This window comes from Mytilus galloprovincialis, chromosome 7 (assembly GCF_965363235.1).
Source record: "Mytilus galloprovincialis chromosome 7, xbMytGall1.hap1.1, whole genome shotgun sequence".
Lineage (NCBI taxonomy): Eukaryota > Metazoa > Mollusca > Bivalvia > Mytilida > Mytilidae > Mytilus > Mytilus galloprovincialis.
The window spans coordinates 28506702-28521239 of record NC_134844.1 but is presented as its reverse complement, the minus strand read 5'-3'; the positions used below and the strand labels follow the sequence as shown (position 1 = coordinate 28521239).

At 31.6% G+C, this 14538-nt stretch overlaps 1 long non-coding RNA gene across 3 annotated transcripts; it reads left to right on the top strand.

The window, feature by feature from the left end:
* Positions 1-5645: 5645 nt before the first annotated feature.
* On the top strand, positions 5646-13874 carry LOC143082699 (uncharacterized). 3 transcript variants are annotated; one of them, XR_012980449.1, is made up of 4 exons: positions 5646-5755; positions 11207-11322; positions 12478-12588; positions 13383-13874. It is a non-coding gene; the product is annotated as an uncharacterized LOC143082699 (long non-coding RNA). The 3 variants fall into 3 exon arrangements; XR_012980451.1 differs by lacking the exon at positions 5646-5755 and adding an exon at positions 5860-5958; XR_012980450.1 differs by lacking the exon at positions 5646-5755 and adding an exon at positions 7350-7471.
* Positions 13875-14538: the final 664 nt, after the last annotated feature.

The following is a 14538-nucleotide window of genomic DNA, read 5'->3' as shown; positions in this document are numbered from 1 at the left end:
CTCTGCATTTGATTTTTGAAAATTTTAATCACAGATATACAAATGCAAACCTTTACATTAAAATCAATTTTAATATTTTGATACAAGTGAATAGTCTATCGCCTTGAATTATTTTACACGACACGACCTCAGATATAAAAATAATAAATAAGTGGATAACTTTCTTGTTGGTTTAAGGCAAGTATAAAACTCACGGAAATAGATATAGGTTGATTTTGGACAGTTAAGACCTCACAATCTATGTTGTTTTTCGGACGAATCGATGGAAATGTTAAACTGTTGAAAATGTTTCAAGTATCTATATATATACCCACTATTTCAATGTAACCGCTTAATTTCAAATAAGGACAAACAAGAGTCGTGTTCGTCTTACAACGAAGAACAATTTCTGGTGTGTCAAACAAATCATAATCTTGGATAGTTTTGATAGATTTAAGTTTAACATCGCCCTATATCAAATTCAGGACGAGAACGCATTCATAATAAATACACAGTGCAACATATTTTCAGTAGGGCGACTGGTTGGAAATAAGAACCGTCATTAACTAGTTAGGGTATGTTGGATAAGGTAGACATTTCGTAGCGTTACAGGCCATATTACTATTCTTCAGGAATTCAGTTTTAAGTTCCCATCGGTTTTTGACTCCTGACATCTATGAGAACAGCATAAACGTTCACTTATTGTTGACTTAAAACCAATCGAAATGTGCAACAGTCAAGGCAGGCTATTTTGAAAATAAGGAAATTATTCTTATTTCCTCACTTCAATATCAAAAAACCAATTCAATAGAATATGTAATATGGGTAATTCATATTCAGTGTATTCATTATAACATAGTTCAGACTTTACCAATTGAATTATAATGATACACACTTTACAATTGGCCTGTGTTATTCTTGTATGTTTTTTTTAATTATAGTTCATTCATATGTTTTGCAGTTTAGTGTGACGTCCATTTTTACTGAACTAGTAAACATTTTTTTAAAGGACAGCTGAGGACCACTTCCGGGTGTGGGATTTTCTCGCTGCGTTGAAGACCCATTGGTAGCCTTCGTCTGTTTTCTGCTCGTTGGTCGGGTTGTTATCTCTTTGACATCTCATTTCCATTCTCAATTTTATTTCCTGTTTAAAGAGCATTAAAGAATGCATAGATAGCAATGGTTTAGAAATAATAGTCAACAAATGAAACGATGCACTAGTTTGAACTAAAATTATAATTAGATATTACCAAAAAAGGAAAAACTGTTAACTTATGATATGAAAAGCATTCATTTGCAAAGCAAATGCATATCATTAAAAGAATCTGAAAAAAACCCCGGAAAGTTAGAAAATATCGAGTTATTTAACACTGGTGTCAAATTTATTTTGCGGAAAATGATGACAAAAATCTACACTTTATTTCGGAAACGAGAATTAAGTGTTCAAATATCTGCAAAAGCATTCAATATTTTAAGCAGAACAAGTTCAAATTTATTGTTCTAAGTTCTAATTTCGATTATGACAAAAAAAAACAACTGACAATGCCATAGATATAAAAACAACAGAAAAACAGAAAAAACCATTGGTACATAAGACACAACAGCTAGAGAAAACTAAAGACAAAGCAACACAAACCCCATCGTAAACTAGGGTGATCTCAGATGCTACAAAATGGTAAGAAGATCCTGCTCCACATGTGCACCTGTCGTGTTGCTCGTGTTATTACGTTACTACAAATCCGTAAATTGTCTTATTCGGTAGGCAACATTCGTGGAAAGGGAACAGGGTTGTAGTTACATCATTAGGAACATACCCGATATCATCAAGGACGTGAAAACCCATACTGGCATATTAAAAACATTTTTATTAGGTTGTTGTATTCTGCATGTAAAATATACTATATCCTTTCTCTTCATTAAGTTTAATTATCAAATACAAAAAATGAAGCCGATGTCATGTCTATGTGAAATACAACAATCATTCATACAAATGACATGTTTACCGACAAAAAATGACAGGTAGAAATAGTCCATGAAAAACAAAAACAAATAAAGAGAGGTTGCATAGTCATGTAGATGTATATTAGACAATCTAGTTATGAAATAGCTGGATTCACATGGTGTAAGTGATTGTTGACGATGTAAATAAATTAAAAAAAAATGAAATGAAAAAAAAACACGTCTCAATTTAATTTTTAAGGTATGTTTTTTTAACTGGTTTAAAAAAAAACCAGTTTGAAAATTTGTATCCATCCTTCTCGTTAATTCCTATAGTTTAACAAATGCAGCTTCAGGTCAGGGACATTTCGAAGAAGCTATAGAGAAGAATAGCACGATTGTTACTAACTATTGCATATGTTGTTTTTGTAATAAGCGCTGCAACTTTTATGGCAGTTATATATTCACAGCAATAACATACAGTGTTTTCTTACATTTTTTTTATTGTTCCCACTTCTTCTCAGCCGGAACCTACAATTTCTTTATATAAGTTTCAGCTTTCACGCTACATATATATGTGCCATTACCTATTGCACTTGTTGATATCACTCGTCACCCCTCGTTTTCTGATATTTGATTCAATTAACAGACATTCATTTCTATAAAAATGTATAATTTGGATTCATCTTCTATGCTAAACAATGCACAGTTTCTGAGTGGTTTGAAATGAAGTTTGAGATCTACTTCAACCTAATTCAATGTCGTCATGTTATTCATTTTGGTTTAACAATAAATCAAAACAAAAAGACAATTAAAAAAAATCTAAATAACATTGCTCAGTTTTGGTTTACAAGAAATGTGTTCTTAATAGTCAGTTGTATTATATATGTTTATATGGTATTTTGAATAATACAAACCCGAACCCGAACTCCACAAGAAACAAAGGTTCATCTCAGGGTGCTTCGGAAACTGCTGAACATGTCACAACACACCTGTTGATAAGTCTTTATCGCTAGAAAGTAACAAAAATACACTTCAAGGTCGGAAAAAGGGATTATTTGCGGTTACTACTTTTGAACATGTCCGTCGTCATCTGTGAAATAATTATCAAACGGTTAATCAACTCGTGACAGCGTCCGTAAAACTTACGAAAGGTTTATTTCACCTGAACCACTTGGAACCTATAGTCTAATTACTCTATTGTGAGCTGAAACTCTCTAGCAAGGGAACAATGATAGGAAAATCTAGCCCTATGAAATATTTACTCGATATGCAGGCGATGCTGAATGGTGCTACATAGAAATGGAAAGTTCAAAATTAGAAAGCTGAAATCATCTCTTTTGACGAACGGTTTTCTTTTCCTTCGATATCCATTGTCAATTTTTAGAGATATAAGACAATTTATGAGGCAGACTTAACTGTATCTATTGTATCTTTTACACTAAGTTCGATGAGATAGTTTCGTTCAACTTAGTCACCAAACTTTGAATTAGTTAGTGAGAGAACATTATCTTTAAAACGAAAATAGAAGTTAAAGGATAATGAAAAAATATACCTCGTTTGCACTGATAGATAAAACGTTTTTTTAAACAATCGTAGATTATAACATTAAATTACGATTAACCCATTTGTCGACTTCGTAGTTAAAATGACGAGACCATGCAGTTAGTCTTATTATTTGCACATGCTGTTCTAAATAATAACAAAAGGTATCAGTAGTATTAAGATAATTTCCAAGACAGAACAACGAACAAGAGTTTTACTCTTCCGGAACACCTGCATGAGGTCATCACTGGTCTCGGATGGGTTGGTGTTTCTCAGTCCTTAGTTTCTTGTTGTTTGTACTGTTTGCTGTTGATCTTTTTCTTTCTTTATCCATCTGGTTGCCATTTAATTTCCACTTTAAGTTTGAATATTCATTTGGCATCTTTGGCCTACTTTTATTAAACATATTCTGTTATCTGCATCAGGATCGAGCATGACGAAACAAATGTTGACAGCTGAAACATATCAAATAAAATATTATGAAAATTGTATAACTAGTTTTATAGTTGGCTCTATTGTAAAACAGATAATCATGTGTTTTCAAATGATTTGGTGTCGATACAGAAAAGACAATATTAGAAGAAATGCTTATTTTGTGCTGCTGAAATTGTTCAGTTTAAGCCTGACTTACATGTATACAAAAATTGTTTCCTCTTGTTACGAAATGATGTAAATTCCAAACAAAAACTCCGATCAACAACAAATCACCAAATTCACAACAACTCAATCTTCATCTCAACGCCAAAATCATGGTACTCCAGTGAAACCAACAACTAGCAGTGGACTTGAAAAGTCACCAGTTACCCCTACAGAAAAACTTCATGATGGTGCTACAAATAACAGTACAAAACGATCAAGAACCACGAAAAAAAATATTTAATTGGTCTAAGTGTAATCAGCAGTCAATACTAGTGAACACTGTAATATTGTATTAAACCTATTTTATTATATATTATAAAAAAAAATTTTAAAATGCAGTTGTACATAATTATATTTGTTCTTTGTGTACATATTGAGCTTTTCATATTTTACCCATATCTTATGAGGTTTCAACTTTTTGGAAGCCAGAGAGTTTATAATAATTAATGTATAGTTATTTATCTTACCTCCTATACATTTCTAGGAATATGATTGGTTAAAAACGTCCTCGTGGAACCCGTGTATATTCAATATTAGGTTAGTTGGGAGGCGGGGCTTATTCCATACACGGTTAGTAGTGGAGTTACGTCCCTTTATATTCCATATAAGGTAATAAGGAGGCGGGGCTTATTTCATACACGGTTAGTAGTGGTGTTACGTCCCTTTAGAAAAATAAAACAGTACTGACAAAAAATCTTAAAGGTTTCAACAGACGAAGAAAGTGATGATAAAGTGAAATAAATTCAGAAAACACATTTAAATCTAACAAGTTGTCATTGTTGGCATCATGTTAATGCTAACTGTATTGAAGACTTGCTCATTTTGATAGGTCACTAGTCTAAATTTTACACGTTAAGATAGTCGGTAAGATAAATTCGTTCCATAGTGTGCTAGTGACCTGATACGGTATATATGGGGTCAGTAAATTCCATATGGGGATTTGAGCTTCGCTCTCACCCCATATGGAATTTACTGACCCCATATATACCGTATTAAGTCACTAGCACACTATGTAACTAATAATATCTACTTTCTAAATCATTTGATATGATTCTTTTTTGCTCTAAGAAAATATTTGTGCAACTCAAGTTTCTTTTATTTTTGAATTACTTGAAAAGTATTGCATGGCTTAAAATAGAGAGATTATCAAACAGAAAACTATATGAAAGAAATTTTATTATCAAATTAAACGCTTAATCGACATTCCAGTGTTATGGAATGGTACAGTTTATGACATAAACTGCAGATTTAAATTCAGATTTTTGTTTTATGGTGTTTTTAAGTTAATGAATTACCAACTATACGTATTGGTTTTTCTCATTGACAATCATACCTAATCTCCTTATTTCTATATGCTTCAAACTGATGTTCAAAACTCACTCGGGATTCAATATTAACTAAAACATTTGTAAAAGTCACTACAATAAACATATTCTGGACGATATCTTACTAACAATACATGAGCAACGCACGTTCTGCAAAGAAGGGCGTCGAGTGAAAATATCCGTTCACGAATTGTTGAAGCTGACACAATCAAAGTGTGGAAAGGTCAAGGTAATTTAAAATGAAAATAAGGAAGTAAATCTTGTTTTCTCACTTGAATATCATAAAATCAATTCAATAAGATATACTTAAGTTAATTGTGAAACAATGGGTAAGTAAACTAGTATTTAAGTATTTTTAATTTCAGATTATGCAGTCTTAATCATTTTAATAATTCCCAGTAATTGAATTCTATTAATAAACAACTTAAAACTTTCCTTTTCCTGTTAAAAGTTCAGTACAGGACGCAGACATTGTTTATGTTTTTATGAATTTCAGATATCAATAGGATGTGTGTACCCGATGTCTAGTATTGTAATTGACATATTTTCAATCGAATTTCAGTTCATCATCTACGAAATTTTACTGCAACAATTTTTTTATTTCTTCTGAAAAAAGTGCTTATTTGACTTCTTTTATTTTCACGCAACCACACAGTTATTTTACTAGGAAAAATTTCAGTCAATGCAGAAAGAAACATATGCGTTTGTTTACCATGAACATGGTTACGGGTATATTTTTGTAATGATGACACATCTATAGCATATTATCGACAAATAATATTTCTTACAGTGGTTACTTGCTTACCAACTTTCCAGTTGGATGCCGAGGTTTACCGAGGTTTACCGGACCATGAAATTTGTAACCAACTTTCCAGTTGGATGCCGAGGTTTACCGGACCATGAAATTTGTAACCAACTTTCCAGTTGGATGCCAAGGTTTACCGGACCATGAAATTTGTAAAAAAAATAAAAATATTATTAAAACAGCACGTGGAAAACGTGAAAGATAAGTGAATTGAAAGAGCAATGACATTTGTAGTGATATTTTCCATGGGTTTCCATTTGTTAATTTATATATTTACAGTTTTTCAATTATGTGTTGTGATGAATTTGTTATTTAAAATACGTTTAGCAATCCAAATATTCCGTGAAAAGGTTAAAATGTGTCCAAAGAACGATGTCTTCTTTTTCAAAGTGAATACAACAATGATCTATCGTTATTTAAACAAGATTTATTGTAAGATAGTTTTTAAGTGGAAATTAGTTGTTGAAATTTGCTTTTTAATAGGAAGTATTATTAAAGATTCTTAAAGATGCAAAAAAGTACTATAAAAAAGTGTAGTTTTAAACAAGTGATCCTTGTAAAAAATTTAAAGACGACGGATAACGACACCGACGGACGACGATATACGATGGACGACAAGTAATGGCCAGAGCTTACACTGGCTCTTTCGACCAGTTGAAATAAAAAGCGGAATTAACTATTTGATCAATTTGGATAAAAATATTTTAACATGAAAAGTAACAACAACTAAAAAGGAGTTATCATCATAAAAAAAGATTTTTGTTTCAAAACACAGTTTGCTAAATTTGATCAAAATGCACAAAACATGATTATTGCACAAAGATCTTGTCAAAATACATCTAAAACTACTGGTGTATAACATGATAATTTGACTTTTCTATTTGCCGTATTGTGATCGTTAAAACTTTAATATTCTAAATAAAATGCAAGTGTACGAGATATTAGATCCCTGTTTTATTAAATGACATCAATCAATGATGTTTAACACAGAAGTCACGGAAAAAGCATTAAATGTTAGAGGGATGGGTTAGTTTAAAAGCCTATTGAAAACAAACAGAGCACAAAAGATCCTGTCTGTATAATAAGGAAATTTCACAATTCGTCTCAGGTGGGTGAACAAAAGAGATATTTTCTTTCAAATGAAATTATGTTAATATCTATATTTCACCACAAGTGAGGGTTTTTCTGTCCACTTCCTCTACTTGTTAACTAGCTTGACGTACACATGTTGGAATAATGGGTAAATACTTTTCTAATATTTAGTAGTGAAATAATTGGTAAGTGACTTATTATACATCACAAGCTTCCTCCTTTCTTTATACTACAAAGATGGTGCGAAATAGAGAAACTGAAAAAAATTCGACTTGAGCAAGATAATTAAAAGAAGAAACCAAATACCCCAATTTATATTACCAAATAGGTTGTTTTTTTTCAAAATGACCAATCTTGTTTAATCCGTTTCACTAGGGATTTCCCTATCCCAGACATACTAGTAGATTACCTTAGAGTATTTGGCACAACTTTTTGGAATTTTAGGTTCTCAATGCTCTAAAACGTTGTACTTGTTTTGCCTTACCAACTGTTTTAATCTAAGCGATCACTGATGAGTCTTGCGTAGACGAAACGCGCGTCTGGTGTATCAATTTAAAAGCCTGGTACCTTTGATGACTATTTGAATAAAATCACCAAGATGGTTTGGATACTTTATAATATTTTTTACGCAGAATGCACATACGTGTTCGTTTCAATCGCAAAAATCCGATAGTAAGTCGCTGGTTTCCGTAAATATCGATGTAAATTTAGGCAACAACCATTTTCTTATCTGGGGGGCTGGGATTTTTTTGAAAAAAATATTTTGATGGCCTAGCTGACAGAAAAAAAATCATGTTTTGCACTGTAGCTGGAAAAAAATTTATGCTGTCACCTGCTTGAAATTTTTTTTTGCACTGCTGAATTTGAGAATAGTGAAAATAACAACAGTTGAGACAGTGAAACAGCAGATTATAAACATCTGTACAGTCTACAGATTACCCTAAGATTTCTATTTATACCTTTATTACTTTTTGTATTTTCCTGTAATAGTGTTTGATCCAGAAATATTTAAAAGCATTCCAAATCTCCCGCATGTATGCTACTACATTAAGACATACTTAAAACTGCAACTATTATAAACATGAAATGGTAATTTTATAACAGGGATAGATATGGTATCATAAACAGTCTTTCAAAGAAGCCCTGATTGTGTATGACACAGACTTGTATACCAGTAGTATTTTCCTTTGTATCATTCTGTATCATTCTTTATACCTCTTTTTTCAATGGAATGTCAATTATCATAGTTGGAATCAGTGGATGTTTATAACTTGGAGCTACTCACTCTTTGTCATAACATATGGCAATGGTGGCCACTCCAATTGCAGTATTAAAATTTAAGGACTGTGGTACCTGTATGACGGACTCAGAGAATATCATAATGTAGAAAGTGGGCTAATAAAAACCCCAGAGACAACAGCCAATGCCAGGATATAGACAGAGCCATTTTACATTTTACATCAATTAAAAAATTAAAATGAATTTTATGTAAATTTTATGGTTTTGAGAAAAAAAATGTATTTCTGTTCCACATTTTAGGGAAAAAAAATTTGCTTTCCTTCTCATAAGAAAAAAAATAGTTTATCGGAGGAAGGTTCGGAAAAAAAAATTATGAACACAATAAAAATCCCAGGCTCCACCCCCCCCCCCCCCCCCCCCCCAGATAAGAAAATAGTTGTTGCATTATAGGGATAGGGCAAAGCAATATAACGGAAGGAATGATGATTAATGACGTATGATTAATAACAGACTAGCTTTTATATGTGTGTAAGCAGTGCAAAATATTGAAAAAACCAACAATTTACACGTTTAACTTCAGAATACTTAGAGCAAAAATATATTTTATTTGGGGTATATATTGCAAATATCGAACAAGAAATGAAGAGGTGTTAAAAAAAACCAATATTTTACCAGATGATTAGTGGAAGGAGTAGGTCCGGTAAGGGCCCATTTTGGCCTTAAATTTCAGGCTCATCTGATAAAAGATTTTGTACACTTTTTAAACACCTAAGTGGCTACTTCAGTCGATTCAATTAGTTTGTGTAAAAGATTTAAACTGATTTAGTAATTTCAGACGTTCATATTCTAGCATAAAGATGACAAAATCTATCAAATATGCCATAATATGTCACTTTTCAGATAGTTTTTGTCAAAAATGAAAGTGGCCGCATCCGTGTTCATCCTCAACCTTTTTATATGTAATGTATTATCATAAAATACAACTTTCATTTAAATATTATAAATGAACACGAATGCGGCCACTTCCATTTAAGACGAAAACCGTCTAGAATTTAACTCAAATGATAGAATACTGAAGATCTTATCAATTTAGCATGACTTAATGTTGCTAGTAACCGATATATGTGCATTTTATTGTCAAAAACAACCCATATTAATGTAGTAGAAGTATTATACTTACCAAAAAATAGCTTAAAATTTACATTATAACAATTTTGAAAAACTGATATATTTTGGGGCCAAAAAGGGGTCTTACTGAATCTACTCCTTTGCTTCTATTTCAATAAAGATATTTTTTTAATTTACACGCATGATCGTCAAGTCAGTTATCTCTCTGGCAATTTATTAACTTTTGAAACACCGAAAATTTTACAATCGGACGAAAGTTTATTAAAACCTTTTAAAGGAAAAGGCAGACCCGACAAACTTACATCCGTCGACCAATTCTTAAAAAAAACTACTTTTACATACATGAATCTTTTTCGTGGCGATTTTGGTGTATAGTATTCTTAACACACGGAACGTCATTTTTATTAAGTAATTTTTCAAATCCGTCTACATTATGCAATTTTCTTTCACGTAATGGGATGGTGGATTGGTGACCCTAAAAGAACAGGAACAAATAGTTCTTCAATAGCTCTAACTGATAACCTATGTTTTAAAAGAAATTTCAACGGTGTCTTAATAGAACTGTCCATGTTAATAAAGTTTATTTCTGATAACAAACATATTTAGCTGCTGTCTGAGTTTTAAGATAAAACTTGTAAGTTCAGTCAATTTGTAAAATTACATTATTAACATATGGTTAACGAATTCGACTGTGTCTTTATTTTATAGTTCATATACGCTATTTTAATCACGATGCCACTCACAAGGTATGACGTTTAAAAGTACTTAAACAGAAGAACCGCGATATGTAACAATTAGATAACCGGAATATTACATACATGTGTGACTTTGAGATGAAGAACAACAATAAAAGGGATAACCCATACCTTTTTTCTATTATAAAAGTTTCATTAAACTTTAAGTTAGAACATTTCCAAACCTTTCAATGAACTTGTGGTTACAACTACGAGAATAAAATTGGTCTATGTGGGTTTTGCTCTTTTTGAAGACAAGAAAAACATACACTAATATAACGAAAAGAAGATACTGAACAAGCTACATACATCGCTTTCTTTTTGACATCTTTCAAAAGAAATGCTTATTGTAAAAAGGCTAGAGAAAGATTCAATTCTAGAATCAAAATTTAGCAATTTAAAAAAATTTGGAAAATAATATTTTTTTACGATTTTGAATTAAAACCTTCATAATGAATTTCCGACCTTCTACTAGAATGACTATACATCTGAAAGTTAGAAGGAACATAAAAAATGTAAACTTTTTTTGTAGAATTTTGTAATCAAATGACATGCGTTATGAAATATACATGGTTCAAGGTCAAGGGGGAATCAGTCAAACATTGACAAGAACTGCAGATCAAATTATTTTTTTGTTTTTATCTTATTTCTAAAGAATGCTACAAACGTGAAATTAAGAGCATATTTAGTTTTTAATTCATTTTATTACATTATTTGCTTCTAGTGTCAATTCAATATTTATCTGTCTGTTTACTTACTTTGAATAATTTGTCATTTTATAGCTCAGATATACAGCGACAGACATATTCTAGTGAATGCAGACGAACTGCAAAATACTGAACGCTATATTTCACCCGAGAGTCAGTATTATAGAACTCAAATTCAAACTGGAGGGGAGGTAATTATAAATTGCTAGCTTCCACGTCATTTGGTTTCTGTAGAAAGGCAGCTAATATGAAATCATTTCACATTTCCTTATTTTTACAAACCCTTTTGTTTATTTTTTAACTAGAAAAAAAAAGTTAAAAAGACAGGCAAAAGATACGAAAGTGAGATTCAAACTCGCAAGTCAAAAATAAACTGACAACAGTCACATCACCATTGCATAAAATGAAAAAAAAAAATCTGACAAACAACAAAACTAATAAACAGTGGAACAGTGATGTAAAAATAAATCCAAACATCTCAACAATTATAAATAAGTGATCTGTTGAAATATCGGGAAGGGTGCACTTACCTTGTAATGAGAAGTAGGGATGAGCCGCTGGAGTATGTCTCCTCTTTCGGCTGCACGTAATGTAATGAGATAGTAATATCAAGATGAAATATATGACAAGGTTGATTATTGGATCATAAGTATCTGAAACTAATGATATTTCAAATTCTCCATTGATAAGAATTAAAACAAAGTCGTAAATGCATAAAACATTTGTCAAATATGTTCATTTTTCCATGTATTTGCATAAGCATGAACGCTATTGGTATATGTCTGCTTAAAAATAAAATTGGGTTTATTTTTGTTATTCGAAATATATGAAAAAAGTAAAATCACAAAAATACTGAACTCCGAGGAAAATTCAAAACGGTTAGTCCCTAATCAAAGGCAAAATCAAAGGATAAAACACATCAAACTGATGGACAACTGTCATATTCCTGACATGGTACAGGCATTTTCAAATGTAGAAAAATGTTGGATTGAACTTGGTTTTATAGCGCTAAACCTCTCACTTTAATGACAGTCGCATCAAATTCCGTTATTTTAACAACGAAGAGTGAACAAAACAGACATAATCGGTAAAAAAGTCAAAATATGGTTACAATAGTCATCACTGTGTTACAATCTCAAGACAAATAAAGATGTACAAAAAAACGCAAAAAGCATCGATCAAATTGAAAAAAACACATTCCTTGTTTCGAGTGCTGGGCTTCAGAAAATGTAAACGTCACATAAAAGAAATGTTTTCGTTTAAAATGTTGGTACTCTATGTCGCAATGTTCAGCTCACCATTACGTTACGGTCTGAATCTCAACGGAGAAATTTTTTTTTTTTCAGATTGATAGAGGACATGAATCAGAACCAAGTGACTATATGTGTTCTGCAATTTTTGCATGCCTTTGTTGTTGCTGGCCGTTAGGATTGATTGCTATGTACGCCGCAAATAGTGTAAGTGTTTTGTTATCAGAACAAATTTTTAATCAATAAGACCACGGTTTATATACTATAGTATTGTACAAACAATGACAGTAAAATGTCTATAATCTATGTCAAAAGAAGTATATATTATGCTAGTAAGCTATAAGAACATTGAAAGGAGATATTTTTTACACGTTTAGTGTCATGGCATTTGATAGCTTGGTATATCTATTAATAGAAGCCTGCATCCATAAATGACAGTTAGTTGACCTCTAGAAGGACTATTTGTGTGCTAATGTGATGATGGATGATGTTTCATTTAGTTGCAACACCACCATGAACAATTTTTCCGTCAACAATTTAGTTTGCAATAACCCAACAAGATAATGCATAAATGTATGAATAAATGCACCAAAGTTTATGTACCTTTTGAGAGCATTTATTTTTAAATTATTATTATATGAAATAGTTTGTTAATTAGTGAAAAATTTACATATTCATAAATGATTCAAACATATGATCTTAAAGCACTCATAACCAAACTGACTACATCTTAAAATTTTAACTCAAAATAAGGATACTTGCAAACTAAAAATTTACTTCCTACAGCAAAGACTAATGTGCGTTCGGAATATCTTTGCCGTGTTTTTTTTTTTATTAAATAATAGAATTTCATTTTTTTATTGGGGACAAAACAATTAAAAACCTATCATTCTTGATATTTTTATTTTTTTAAACTTGTGCATTCCCTCTTTTGTTTACACAAAGTTTTATTGTTATATGATTCTTCATAATAGTCACAATGGTATATTTTTATCTAACAGGCAAATGATGCGAGAGCAAAGGGAGATTTCGAAGAAGCCAGAACGAAAAATAGTCTTGCACTATCCATGATTATTGGCTCAGTTATATTCGGAATAATTACAGTTGGTGTTATCGTCGCCATACGTGTTTATCAAACGCAATAACAATTATTTGTGTCAATCAATCATTCTTATATCAACTCAACAAAAACAATCTACGTAGTAGTATTATGTTCTAACAGTTGCTTTGATTCGTATTTTTATTCTCAAATGTGTCAAACAGTCAAACGAATGATGCGGCTGGTGAAATTACGAAGACTGTCGACAAAAAAAAATCGTTTGGCATTACTAAAACCTACTAATATTTGTTTCAGTTGTTTTCCTTATATGTGTTTCTATTACAGTGGTACTTTTATATCTAAGTCATTAACATGCATTGTTGTCACTTAAGATTATTGCCCTGCTAACGTTGTAATATTTCTATATCCGGTAAACTAAATCAACATAATTGTACTCTGCATTTGATTTGATTTTAAATTTTAATCGCAGACATACAAATGCAAACCTTTACATTAAATATCAATTTGTTTTATTAATGTGAATTGTCTTTCGCCTTGAATTATGTTACGACACGACCTCAGACATACAAAATAAAGAAACATAGAAAACTAAAGTCTAAGCAACACGAACCCAATCGTAAACTAGGGGTGTTCTCAGGTGCTACGAAATGGAAAGCAGATCCTGCTCCACATGTGCACCCGTCGTGTTGCTCGTGTTATTACGTAATTACAAACCCGTCTTATTCGGTAGGCTCCATTCGTGGAAAGGGAAGAGGGTTGTAGTTACATCATTAAGAACATATCCAATACCATCAAGGACGTTAAAACCCTTACTGGCATATATAAAAAACAATTTTATTAAGTTGTTGCATCCTGCATGTAAAACATCTATATCCTTTCTCTTTATTAAGTTAAACTATCAAGTATAAAACAAATAATGCTTTTCATTTAAATGAATATAAAAAAAGAAGATGTGGTATGATTGCTAATGAGACAACTCTCCACAAGAGACAAAAATGACCCAGAAGTTAACAACTATAGGTCACCGTACGGTCTTCAACAACTGAAAAATGAGAAATGACAATGTAAAACAATTCAGACAAGAAAACTTACGGCCT